Genomic DNA, 14,400 nt, shown 5'->3' with positions numbered 1-14,400 from the left:
TATTTACCACAATATTTTGGGTTTTCTGTAATGTTCAGATCATTTTGTTGAACTCTATTTTCCAGCTGATTTACAAATATGCATAGATTCCAAGGCCAGAAGGGACATTTGTGATCATCTATTCTAACTTCTTGTACAAACCAGGGCATAGCATTTCCCCAAAACGATTCCTAGAACATTTCTTTTAAAAAAACATCCAATCTTGATTTTAAAATTGCCAGTGAGGGAGAACCCACACAACACTTGGTAAGTTGTCCCAGAGTTAATTATTCTCACTCTTACAAATTTACACCTTATTTCCATTCTAAATTTGTCCAGCTTCAACTTCCAGCCATTGGATCATGTTATAACTTTCTCTGCCAGATTGAAGAGCTCCTTATCAAATATTTGTTCCCCATATAGGTATTTATCAACTGATCAAGTCACCCCTTAAAGTTCCCTTTGTTAGACTCAAGGAGCTCAATCTACCCAAAAAGTCACATTTACCTGCCTTGTTACATTTTAATGTGCTTGATTTCACCCAAGGCAGACTTATACTTAATAACCACCAGGGGGAGCTCCTCAACTATTTATAACATCTATGCAGCTGGCTAAAAGAGCCTGATTTACAATGTGCATAGGCAGATTTTAGGCGTGCTACACATTCCAAAATCAGAATATGCTTTACAACTTTCCAAATAATACACAGATTTTTTTTTCTTTTTCTAAGTGATCATGATTTTTTTTAAAATGTAAAAGACTCAGCAATCAAAACAGACGAAGACCCCGATTTTTAAAAGTATGTAGGTCGGTGGTGGGCAACCTGCATGCGGCCCATCAAAGTAATCTGATTGCAGGCTGCGAGACATTTTGCTGACATTGACCGTCTGCAAATACGGCCCCCTGCAGCTCCCAGTGGCCGCGGTTCACCGTTTCCGGCCAATGGGAGCTGAGGGAAGCGGCGGGTTGCAGGGATGTGCTGGCCGCAGCTTCGCACAGCTCCCATTGGCCAGGAACAGCAAACCGCGGCCACTGGGAGCTGCGGAGGACCGTGCCTGCGGACGGTCAACGTCAACAAAATGTCTCGCAGTCCGCAAGCAGATTACCCTGATGGCCTGCATGCGGCCCGCAGGTTGCCCACCACTGATGTAGGTGTTGCTGTGCTAACATTACAATGTCTAACTGATTTAGGAGCCTAAATCTCATTTTAAGAAGAAATTTATGCACTCAGGAGCCTAAATCCCATTAGACTCTTACATGCCTAAATCCCTTTTGAAAATGAGATTTAAGCCCCTAAATCAGTTAGGCCTTGAGACACTGAGTGCAGAGGCCGAAATACCTTTAAAACTCTGGGTCTAAGCGATTTCTTTAGGAGAATGTTTTACATGAGGGGGGTTGGGCTTTTGCCAAATTCTAGAGGGAGATGGGGAAGTGTCTGGAGCTCACAGTTTTCGAATGGCTTCATAAGGGGTGACATTACATAGCCCGCCTATGGCTCAGTTCTGCCACTTATACATGAAGTTATATCTAACCTGTGAAAATATTTCCCACATCATACTCACAATATATATACAAAACCACGTTCACAGCAGATTTATCTGCAGGAGTCTACTGTATTGTGTTCCCCAGGGATCCACCTTAAAGTGCCAAATGAAGTTTCCTCACTCTACCACAATCACTCTAGGCAGTGGCCCCTAGGAAAAAGGTGAAGTTCCAGCTTGGTCTGAGGAAATTGAGCCTGGAACAATGGCAGGGATAGGACTCACAGGCCAGGAGGAGACATGGGGAATGGAACACCACTGGGGTGAGCATATGGGCTCAGTTGTGGGGAGATAATTACCCTCATCCCACCCCCAGAGGGTCAAGGTGCGCTTGCCCCAAGGGAGGGGCCAGGTTAAAAGAGTCTGGTCACTCTCAGATGGATGGGCTGGGGAGCGGGACCCTGGATTTGGGGCAAAAGGAACTGGGAACAAAGTGCTGCTACTGAGTCTGGGCTGGGGGACTCGGACACGATGTCCCAGGAAAGGGGACTGGAAAACTACTGTCTTTATGTGTTTACAGTGGGAGCTGGAGAATGGTTTTACTCCAAAGCTCTTGGGGAATATGTATATAATGGTTTTATATCAAGTACTGAGAAACTATCATCCTTTTAAGGCCGAACCAAAGGGAACCACAGGCTGGGTGCACTTTTTGTGCCATGGCCTGACGGTGGAAGGCGCCCGGGAGGGAATCACCCTAGGACAGCTCCCAAAACCCAAGAAAAAAAATGTTCATAAGCATCTCAGGCACTTAGTTCTGGTTGTGCTTCAACCTTTGCAATCATTTCTTTTGTCAATACACACCCCTCAGCTGCAGACATCTCCACTGCACCATCTCCCTAGGGTCAGTCTTTCTCCGCTCCCATGCATTTCTATACAGATGAAAGCTTGACTGCAGGCAGCAATGCCTGTAGTTAAAGTTGCTGGACATTTCCCATTATAAGATTCTGTTTTCAGTTGCTTGTACCTTTGTCAAACTTTAACCATGCAGGCTCCCATGCCGGGTGTCTGCAGAAAGCTGAATTTTTATTTATTTATGTTTTAAATCTGCAGCAAAAACAGTTCAGCTGTTTCTAAGAACAAGGTTAGGAAAAAATAGAATGATTTTAAGACAGGCTTAAAACAATCTTACAACTTGTATAATGAGCAGGTCTAGCATCCCCATGCTTTGGAGAAGTAACTCAAAATTTGCTGGTGAGTGGGCCTTTATCAGGGATCTGCCTTTTGCCATCTCCCTGAAAATCTCAGGATACTATGATATGGAGCCTGTATGTAATTAGACTATATCCTAATGCATATCCACAAGGGGGTTAAATTAAGGTTACACATGTAACCTTAATGCTGGCATTTCTTAATTTTTGAGTGCTTGACTTTGAGTGGTGGCTTCTGTTGTTTCCAGCTACCTCACTACACATAAAACTTAATCTTTTTTTAAGGTAATTTTTTTTGTATGTAATCCCTCAGCTGTTCAGCCCTCTTATTTATTCACTGCTTCATCCTCAAACTTCTTACTCCATGGTAACTTCCCTTCAACTCACCACACCAAAAAATTTACATTCTACTAGCATGTACAGACAGAAACCTCAACCACCACATCACCAACTCGACTTCATAAATAGCATTGTGGCAAAAGTGTGAATGAAATGCATACTAAGAGTGATTAATGCAAATGCTTGATATGAAACTCTCCATAGAAAGGCTAGTCATAGGCCCTGTTTACACACAGAAATTACACTGGTTTAATTTAAACCTTGTATTTAAGCTCATTTAGTTAAACCATTACAAATCTCTATGTGCACACTTTTATTTCATTTAGGACTAAATTATTGCAGGTTAGCTAAGTCAGCATTAGCCAGGGTGTTATCTATGTAAGCATGTCCACACAGCCTTTTGCACCAGTTTAACTAAATCCATTTTAAATCACATCTTTAGTTAAACCATGGCAACTTTGCATGTAGACAAGCCCATAGAGGAGCCAGCGACAACCACCACTTCCAGACAGTGACCTAAGGGGATTGTGTGGGTTAAGCACTCTCTTGTCTGAACTGATAGTAGCAGAAGAGCTGGCTTCATTGCGCATTTGGGTATAATCAAGCCTGTGTGAGGAGTTCTCTATAGGAATGTCTACACTACCACTGGGAGTGAGCCTCCCAGCCTGGATAGACAGATACATCAGCTAGTGTACTAAAAATAGCCTGTCTACCCACTCCTACCTGCAGTTTAGACACACCTGCGTTGCAGAGCAGCTGGACTGGAGAGAGGTGATTGCCTAGGGCCACCTAAACTAGTCCACATTTAGTGTAGAAAACATGAGTCCAAGGGCTAGTGCTATTGGCCTAAGGAGGTTTCTCTGGTAAAAAGTGCAGGGAAAAGTCAAGAGATGAGAACAGACTTTGTGGGCACTGAGCAAAGAAGACACAGGGCCAAGGTGGGTCACAGAGATAGGGTTTGACAGAGTCAGGTTTTAGTTGGGCTTTCTGCAAGCAAAGTTGCCAGAGTTCAGTTTTGATGTTGTTTTGGCCACCTCTGTTCAATATAAATAGGACATTTTGTAAATCAGTGAATTACTCTAGAAGATACTCTGGGTCTGTATCACCAGTTTCTCTCCTGGTGTGGCACTGATCCATCAAAATGTGTCACTGCTCAACAAAAGGGCAGCTAGCTTGTGCTCTCTCTGTGTGTGTACGTATGTATGGGGGGGGGGGGTGTATGTGTGTGTGTATATATATATATACACACACACACACACACACACACACACATATGCCCCTTCTGATAAGAACCTAGGTGTTCTGTTTGACCCTGAGCTTTCACACTTGCCAGGTTTGTAAATTTGCTCATCACCTCTGAAACACTGTATGTGTAAATAAGGCCCGTCTACACTGGGTTTTTTTGCAGCAGTGCAAATTCTAGTGTAGACACTGTACTGGAGGAAAAGGACGTGCACCAGTGTGGCTTACCTCAAGTATTAACAATAAGTAGACAGATCATGAAGTTAGTCCAAATACCTAAAAACACTCTCAAGGTACCCCAGTATCCTGACTAATCTTACATCTTGGCACATTATTGCCTAGAGAGTTATTACTTAGTGTATTGAAGTGCTCAAATAGTCTATGAAGTGGGCTTTCACTTCCTGTAAAAGACTGTTGTGCTTGAAGGTGTTAATCACGGCCAGCATGTGGCTCTTTGATCTATGGACAATCACAGACCTGTTTAAAGCTAAGCACCCCACTCATAGGAGGATCTCTGGAACCCCTTTCTGTGTAGTGAGGTAGCTGGAAAAAACAGAAGCCACTACCCAAAGCAATGGCCCACATGGCAAGGCCAAAGCAGGGCTAAACCATGAAACGTGAGGCATTTTCCTGGGACTGGTTGCAAATGCATGAGCTAGGTGATTGTTAGGCAAGCTGTGTGTGAGAGAGGAGAAAACCAGCAGAAAGTGAGAGAAAGAGTCTTGAGAGTGGCCCTGGGTGGGAAGCAGAGAGAGAAAGAGAGAGCGCGCTCTTTGGGCACAGAACTGACTGGAAATGCAGACCTGGGAATTTATAAGCAAGGAAACCACCTGTTGCTGTCTGTTTCTACTGTGTTCAGGGAAACAGGCCTTTGTTCACTCTTCTTAAACAAACAGGATTAAACAAAAGAAATACTTGGCTAGTATCAATTTCTCCTCCTAATGGAAACTGTTCAGCCCTAGACCCAGATAATGGGTTACTGCTCGGGTGAAAGTGGCAACAATACATTTATGAGCAAAAACATACAAATTCAGCCCATCATCTTACCTGCAAATCCATGCCGCAGAAAATTTGTAGATCTTTTCTTTAACAAATGAGTGAAAGGTGCAGATTTCATTTTACTGCCTGAGTTAGGGGAAATTTTAATAAATGCCCATGGAAGACAGCATAGCATGAGGAAATACAGGAAAAAAAAAAGGCAGCTGACAGAGAGTTTTAGCCCAGCCTTCTGTATGGCAAATGAAAGCATTCAGAAAGTCAAAGAGAAGGACGTATTTGTGGGCAATTCAGCAGGCCGATAGAAATCTAGGGCTCACAGTCAGGCAGATGTTTTTTCTTTCCCACCCACTTCCTGCCTGCCGAGATGCTGCCTCCTTCCTTCCCACCCACAGCTGTGAGGAACCAGAGAATGTGACATCACAGCAGGCTCCCTGTGTTGTCACACTCCTGGTTTGCCTGGGTAGCAGAAGGCTGGAGCATGATTCAGAAGAGGAATCGAGCAGGGAAAGGCAGACACAAGAGAACAGACTCCTCTGTCTTCAGAAGGAAACAACGAGGCCAGTGTTCTGGAGCCAAACCTTTAATAAGGCGCTCCCTCCAAAACATTCCACCTCTGGCAATGACACAATATGTAGGAGCAGGATTTTATAATTGTACTAGGAGAATGAATGCATAATTTGATTTCATCCTGCCAGCCACCCTTTTTGAATAGCAGAAAGGAATGACCCTCTGGAACACTTGTAGAAATGCATCTGACAGACTGTCGGTGTCTGTACTGATGTTAAGGCAGGGACAGACCAGAACAATCCTTATGACTGATTATGGTCACCCTTTTGTTTTAGGGTAAGTTATAAAGTCTACTATGGTTTCCTATATGTATTACAAATTAGGCACTCTAATTAAATATACATTTCTTTGTTTTAAGGTTTAGTAAGTAAGAGACAGGATCTTGTATTGTGTCTATGTTAAGGAGATTAGAGGAAGGCTTAATTTACAATGTCTTTTGCTCAGTATAAACTGACACTGTTTGTAGTCTCAAAGGTCTCTGTAAAAGACTGTTTGTGTGAATGAGGAATATATGCATTAGGAAAAGACAAGGTGTGAAGGCCATTGTTATAGCCAGATGGTCAAGGAAGAAGGAGTGAAGAGACTTAATGACATCAGAGAACCATCAACACGCATCCCTAATGAAGGAAGGGCAGATTGACGACTCTGAGGTGGAGACTGGCACCCCTAAAGATAAGACAATTGATTAAATCGAAACCAGGACAGGATGATCCTCTCAGAGGTGTTTTGGAATGTTAACATCAAAAGATAGACCAATTAAGAAGTAACTGGTCACAAACTGACATGGCAAAATCCATAGACTTCAACAGAGAAAAAAAGACTATAAGAACAGGGTGCTTGGCCATGGGACTTTGGGTTCGTCTTGCCACACTCCAGGAGCATCGGATCACGACCGACAGAGCCCTACTCCCCTCTAGTGGCCAGCCAGATTGGTCGCAGGTTGATCCAGACTCTGGGCTGGTAACTGTAAACATCAACTGGCAGGACTGTGCGCATGGTGTGTGTGTGTGTGTGTGATTGAAAAGCATATGCTAACTGTTGTATTCGCAATAAATGCGGCGTGCTGTCTTTTCCCCTATAAAGATCCCGTGTGCTTCTTATGTGATAATCCCTGGGTAAAATACTTTACCCCTTATCTTTCCTCCTCCTTCCCCACCGTTCCACCCCCCAAAGCAACAATCCCAAATCCATTAGCTGTCGGCTCTTCCCCTCACTAAAATCTATCAACCTGATGGAGAGAATCCAGAACGACCCTAGCCCTTCTGTCAGCTGGTATCTAGCTAGGTTTCCCTATCATGCTCATCACCATGGTACCTAAGCAGCTTCCAGCCAGGGAAGGGGTTCGTAACACCACCGTTGCTGTCGAGGTAGAGCACAGGAGTTGCAGCGAACTCAAAGAACGTCACTGTTTCTCTATCAAAGGAATGGAGGAAAGTCACTCATTTTGACTGTTTTCCTGCATACCTGATTTATTTCATCCATACTGTAGAGCTCAGTTCCCAGAGTGGCTCCCTGAACTCCCTTTTCTCTGCTCCCGTCCTGAAGAAGTTCAGCTTTGGGGCAAGGGCCAGTCAATTTATCAGTATGCGGACTGATTTGACCCGACTCCCAATATGAGCAGGGACCCAGCGTTGGAGACAACGATTGCTGCCTCGTGGCTGAACTAGCAGTTTCAGAAGGTCTCCATTGCCTCTGCATCACAAAGGAGGAGACTGCCTCGGCCTTGTAACCCCAGGGGAGCACCTTGAGTCAAGCTTGGCTACCTGGATGCATCCAGTTCCACACAAATGTAGCCTCGGTTGTTTTACTTAGTGTTTCTGTTTTATTTACCATATTATTTTTCCCCACCTTATGCAAGAATTTCTCAAATTACAGGTTTCAGAGTAGCAGCCGTGTTAGTCTGTATTCGCAAAAAGAAAAGGAGGACTTGTGGCACCTTAGAGACTATGCATCCGATGAAGTGAGCTGTAGCTCACGAAAGCTTATGCTCAAATTACAGGTGCACCTAAGCCCATTCTATGTGATATAACTATTGTAAGCATAATTGATTATATTTAAGTGATATACCGTGATAAAATACAATATTCTAAATGAACAGAAATCATCCTGAATAATCAGACTGTACAGAAGCTTTTTTCAAGGGGATGGCTCCCTAACAGTCACTTTTTAAAGTTAAATTTTATCCATGTTTGTTTCCAGATAAAATCTGGTTAATTAAATGTTACAAAATTTAAAACAATCTGATAATCTGCAACTGAAAAAGGCAAGAAGATCTGTATGGTTTGTGTTCTGTGCCTTGGGGAATGCAAATCATACACTGTATACACATACGACCATTTCTGTCCACAAGTGATGTGCAGACCAAACCCAAATATATGTTTGTGCTTGTAAATTCTGTCATTTGTGCATATGCATGGGAGTGAGCAAATCATGTGCATGCAAGTGATTTGTATGGGCAACGGCCAGCGACTGAAGTTCTCTGGTTAACCACAAAACTGGTGCAACATAAATAGAAGCTGGACAAGCTTCCCCATCAATATGCATCCCCTTTATTTAAAGTAGTAACAGGTTAGTCTGGTCTCCACAGCTGTTGAGTCCTTGGTTTCTCTGCTGAGATTGGCAGCAAGGAGGTTCACTGGGAGGAGTGTATATTGTACTTTGAACACTTGTGCCCCAGGGACTGGACTATAACCATCAGCTCGTTTCTTCACTCCTGTTTGCCTTGTGGTAAAATGTAGTGCCTGTTTAAAGAACCCCCAGGCCGCGTAACATACAAAGCAGCATTGACAGTGACCTCAGCCAGTTCACAAGTCCCCCTGGGAAGACAAAAAGGCCCAGTGCTACAGGGGCCTGAACTCTCCTCGCACTGACGTCAGCTTGCAGGAAGTGCTCTGAAACCACGCAGCAAGAGCACCGCTTATTGCTGCCAAGGGGATTAAAGGTGAAATGCAGGGGGAGGAAATGCACATTGCAGAGAAAATAGCCCACAGTCAGCTTTAAAAAAAGCTCATCCTGCTTAATATTTCCTGGACAGAGCTATATCAAGTTCAATGAGAATTGTTTATTGAGCAGCAGTCAGTCCGAAGGTGACTAAGAAATAATACTTGGGACTCACCACTGCTGTGAAATGATGGCTGACATCCCTCACCATCCACCTATATCGAATGCATAAGTATTACAGGCAGCTCAATAGGCAATAAACCTTGAATGATGGTTGAAATGCTGTGTTGGTGTGACATCAAATGGCTGAGGGTTTTGGTGGAGTCCATGCCTAGTATTAAACTCTTGGGTGTTTATCGATGGCTTATCAAATTCTTGCTTTTAGTTTTGTGGCAAATTCCCAGCACAATTATGATGGGTCCCGTGCTTCCTCTTCTTGTGGGGGGAGGGGGGTTTCAGGGTGCAGTTTCCTGCCCCTGAACTAGGGTATCTACTGTCCCACTAGTAACCCAGAGAAGGGGAGTGGAGAGGGAGGGACCCGGGCCTACCCTCTACTCCTGGTCCCAGCCCAGGGGCCCTAGGGATAGCGGCAAACCACTTGAACTAGTACTTCCTTCCCCTGGGCTACTTCCCTCTCCTGCTCTTCAGCTTGTGGGGCTTCCTGCCCTCTCTCTGTACAAGCCAGGTGTCTCTCTGCCTAGGGTCTTGGTCTTCTAGGCAGCCACGGCACTTCTGCAAACTCTGCTCTGCTCCAACTCCTTCCCCTGGCTTATTGAAGCAGGGGGTTTTTATCAGGTGACTGGTTTCAGGTGCTCTCATTGGCTTCAGGTGCTTTTAATTAATCTATAGCAACCTTTCTTCCCTCTACAGGGAATAAGGCTTCTCTTCATCCTAGGGCTTACATATCTCTCCTATATCACTCTCCTGCTGCCTTCTGGCCAGGCTGTATCACAGTTTGTACTCACTGAAAAAGTTCAGGGAGCAGCTCTCACAGCCACAGCCCAACCACTGTTATGCTCCCAGATAGGAGAAAGTATGAATCTATCAGGACACTAAGGACCTGGTGGTTCTGGCTGAAGCAATTGTGTACAGCTGAAAACTGCATTATTGTTTCAGAAACAGGACAAACAATCTAGTTAATCACAGCAGTTACTAAAACAGTCAACTCTAATTCCTAATGCATCTGATGAAGTGAGCTGTAGGTCACGAAAGCTTATGCTCAAATAAATCTGTTAGTCTCTAAGGTGCCACAAGTCCTCCTTTTCTTTTTTCCAATTCCTTTGTGACTACAGCAAAATTAGAGTTGGTCCTGAACTGGGAAATTTGGATGTGTATCCAAACTACCTGCAAGATCAGAAAGTTAATTTGGATCTTGATCCATGCTCCATGTATCCCTCCAAACTGAGATTTGGACCAGGTCTAAAACCATCTTTTCTCCTATTCCTTCCACAGTTCTGAGCAGTACACGGTGTTGTTTTGATTCATACCTGGGTCTGTTTGTAATAAAAGTTAGCTATTTTCAACAGCCACTCACAGAAAAAGGATCAATCACAGGCTTTTAGCATTCTTAAGAACTTTACTCCGTTACGTGATTCACATCAACTTGAAAAACAAAACAGAAAACCAACCTCCTCATGGAGCACTATTCTTTTTATTTTTCTATCAAATACACAATGTACATTAATATTATTGAACATCCATGTTATCCCTCAGTTCAATCTGGATGTGCAGTTATACAGCTTCTGAAAAGGGTGTTCAACAACAGAACTTCTTAAATGAACCAAGTGGTAGTGGCACTAAGAATTAGTTTTGCCTTGTATTTTCTAAAAAGCAGTATAGACACTTTCCTGGTCTTTATTCAGTATTGCCTGGTCTGTTGGTGAACTTTTAGTTGGGGGAGAAGCGTGCTTGGTCTTCAGAAGAAGATATAGATATATATACACACACACATACACACACGAGTAGAAATGCAGAGTTAATTGCAGATTAAATATAATTTTTTTCTCCACAAAAACAATTGTTTTATCTTCCCAACTCTATACAGTCCCATGATGTTCTTAATTTAGCAATGATTAACTTCCAAAATGCGTAGCCCCAAAACTGAATCGGGGGTGGGGGGAACCATTAGATCAAGCACATATCGAAACTACAAGTTTGTTTTGTTTTAAGGCCAAAGCATTCATGAGATACAAAATGACAAGTATGTATCCACTTCCCAGATATCAGAATGGGCATTGCCAATACGGCTGGGCAGGAATTGGCTTTTGTGTCCCATGAAAATTGTCATTATTTCAGAGCAAGATCCCAGACTAGCCAATCGCCCACTCACCTGGGACGTGAGACACCCCAGTTCAAGTCTCAAATCAGGCAGACCATGGACTAGGACCTGGGTCTCTCACATCACAGGTCAGTCCCCTGACAAAGAAGCTATTGGCTGTTATTGCCTTGCTCTCTCTGGTTTTGACCAGGCATTCCAGCCTGGACCGGAGAAACCTCTTTCAACAGACGTTTCCCCAAAACCAGAAGATTCCCTCAAAGGTTTCCAGTTAAACATTTTGTGAAGACTTCCCAACCAGCTCCAATTACAAATTACATTCACCTTGAATTTGCTTTCAACACTTCTTCACTGGTTGCTGACTACACATTTCTGGGCTCTCCTCTGCAACCCTCTCACCAAGCATTTTCTGACCCCAGTCCCACCACTCAGGCTCCCTGTGTATTTCAGGTCCCTTTGGTACCCTCAAAATCAGCCACCCTCATGCCCAATTCCAGAGGCTGATGACCCCGCCCAGAAGAGGCCTCTCTAGAGAGAGGCAGCAGGCTTCTCACCTGAACTCCAGGGTCAGGAAGCAGCAGCATTCAAGCAGTGATTGGGGTGTCAGGTGAGCCAGGAGAGCAGAGCAGCACCTTCAGGGTCACACAGAAACTTGAGTAGTTGCAGAATCCTCAGCGCGAGGAAGCTGCCTCAACACTCACCATCAAGACTGAACAAGTGTGTCCTTTTCTCAGCTGTCCCCGCTCACTAACAAGTCATTCTGTCCTAGATCAAAGACTGGTGTTCCAGCTCTGTGCTGGTAGCAGGATACAAATTTCCTGCCTCTCCACCAGCCCCTTTAAATTTCCCTCCCCCCCAAGTCCATGCTCAACACAGCCACGCCAACTCCCATCCCTACAACCACTCAACTTCACCTCACCTCCATGTTTCCCCAACCTCCTCTTTGGCCCTCCAAGTCCCCCCCTTCATTGCCATGCTCCCCAGTCCCTTGTGCTCCTCTATTCAACCACATATTTCCCCCACAGTACTGATAAGACTGTAAACTTATGAATGACATGCATGTTTGGGGGTAGCAGACGTTTCTTCCGGCTATCTACAGTCACATCCCTGCAAGCTGCTCCCAAGCATTTGGAAAAGTGCTTAGTAAAAGTCTAACAATGGCTTAAATCTAAATATTCATAAAACACTCAGGAAATGCATGTCACAAATGTATGAAACATGAACTTCAGTTACTTGGACAAAATATAAATTGAGAGAAATTCTAACGGTGGCTGAGAAATGTTTAATAATTGCATCAAAATCCCTTAAACAAAGAGCAAGGTGGCCAGTTTCCAAGTTCATGTTTGTTTGGCTAAGTTGGGGAAGGAGAACATTTCCACTTCTCTTCAGGATCCGATCTCTATCCTTTCTGTGTTTTCTATTTATACCCCTGTGGTAACAAGCACCTAGTTAAGCCCTCCTATGCCCACGTTAGGTCCCAATCCTGTAAACATACAGGACTAACTTTACTCATGCAAGTAGTCCAATTTGAGTTAATGCATGGAGTCCCATAAGTTAAACATGTAACAGATTGGAGCCTTTATGTAGGGTTTTGTATACTGTTTCTTTTTGAGACTTGCCCACCTCACACCCACCCCACCCCCAATTAAAAAGAAGATGGAAAGGCACTTCTCAGCAACAAAATATACTTGGAGTTGGTAGGACAAGCTATTTTGGAAGCTAGGACAAGTCAGAAAGGAAAAATATTAAAGTGAACTTCAGGCACAAATTTAATAACACTAACTTTAAATATTTTTTTTATTTTTACTATACTTCCTAAAAAACTTCCCTAGGATTAGATACATCCTGTGAAACTTCAGAAATATTGGTTTGTTTTGGGGGTGCCTAAGGGAAGTTAAAAATTGGACCTATATTATGAAGTTAGCTCCAACCTTTGATAATTAAATAATCACTCATGTTTCCCTGCTCTATCCCTGACAGATTGTGCAAATCAGTACTGATGTTCTTGGTATGAAAGCTAACCCAACTCATTTAGTTTATGATGGACCTACCAAGTAGGCCCCCTTGTTTGTTATCTTGTGTCCTTGTCTCAAAATGGCAAGTTGAGAATGCTTAAAATTGGCTTTCCATGCTGAAGACCATTCTAATCCAAAACAGGCCTCACTCCTACTTCTCACTCACTGAACTGACCAATGTTCTGTGAATCCAAACCCTCCATCCCTACATTCTTTCTTTCTCTCCATCCACCAACTCATCTAACACAATTCTTATTCTTCTTTGTCTTTTACCTGGATTATAAGAATCCTAAGAATATTACATGTGAAGATAGTTTTGCTTCCCTTAAATTTTATTTGATTTCTTCCATCATTTTGTCCAGCTTGTATTAGTTCATGTGGGCACACACTGTGTAGATTCCACCCTGAAGCTGATGAAATTATCAATTCTAATCTTGGCTCCTGGAAGTCAGATCACTAACTGCTCCTGTCCATTCTTCTTGCAGCTGAATCATAAAGTAGAATTACATCTTTTCCTTTTCTATTCTGGTTACCCATTTTCCCAATATGTCTGCAAGACCATTCTTCTTCCTTAAATACCCACACTTCATCTCTTTTCTCTGTGTTCTTCATCTAGTGGATCAAGAATTAGGGAGCTGCCGTTTGTATAATCATGACATATCATATTATCTTTTACCCAGTTTTGTGCTGTCCTCTCTTTCCATTTCTCCTACTTTCTTGTGATACCAAGGTTTTATTTTGCTGTCAATATAAACACCATGCAAAGGTATTTTTTTCAGGATAGCAGACTGAATTATATAAAGATAGCTGAAATTATATTTTATGAAAATGTATATCAATAAAGGCAGTAAGAAAGCTAAAAAGTTTTCCTTCATATTAAAATCATACATCACACACTAGATGAAATTCAACTTTTCATGGTGAAGGGGAAAAAAATCATTGTTTAATTACAACAAAGGGATATAAAGATTGTAGTAGTCAGTATCAGGACATTATCTGTGACCTAGGCCAGTGGTTCCCAAACTTGTTCCGCCGCTTGTGCAGGGAAAGCCCCTTGGCGGGCCGGGCCGGTTTGTTTACCTGCCGCGTCCGCAGGTTCGGCCGATCGCAGCTCCCAGTGGCCGTGGTTCTCCGCTCCAGGCCAATGGGAGCTGCTGGAAGCAGCGGCCAGTACATCCCTCAGCCCGCACAGCTTCCAGCAGCTCCCATTGGCCTGGAGCAGCGAACCGCGGCCAGTTGTAGCCGCGATCGGCCGAACCTGCGGACGCAGCAGGTAAACAAACTGACCCGGCCGACCAGGGGCTTTCCCTGCACAAGCAGCGGAACAAGTTTGGGAACCACTGCCCTAGACTATG

This window comes from Chelonia mydas, chromosome 1, assembly GCF_015237465.2.
Source record: "Chelonia mydas isolate rCheMyd1 chromosome 1, rCheMyd1.pri.v2, whole genome shotgun sequence".
Lineage (NCBI taxonomy): Eukaryota > Metazoa > Chordata > Testudines > Cheloniidae > Chelonia > Chelonia mydas.
This window is presented reverse-complemented; position numbering follows the sequence as displayed.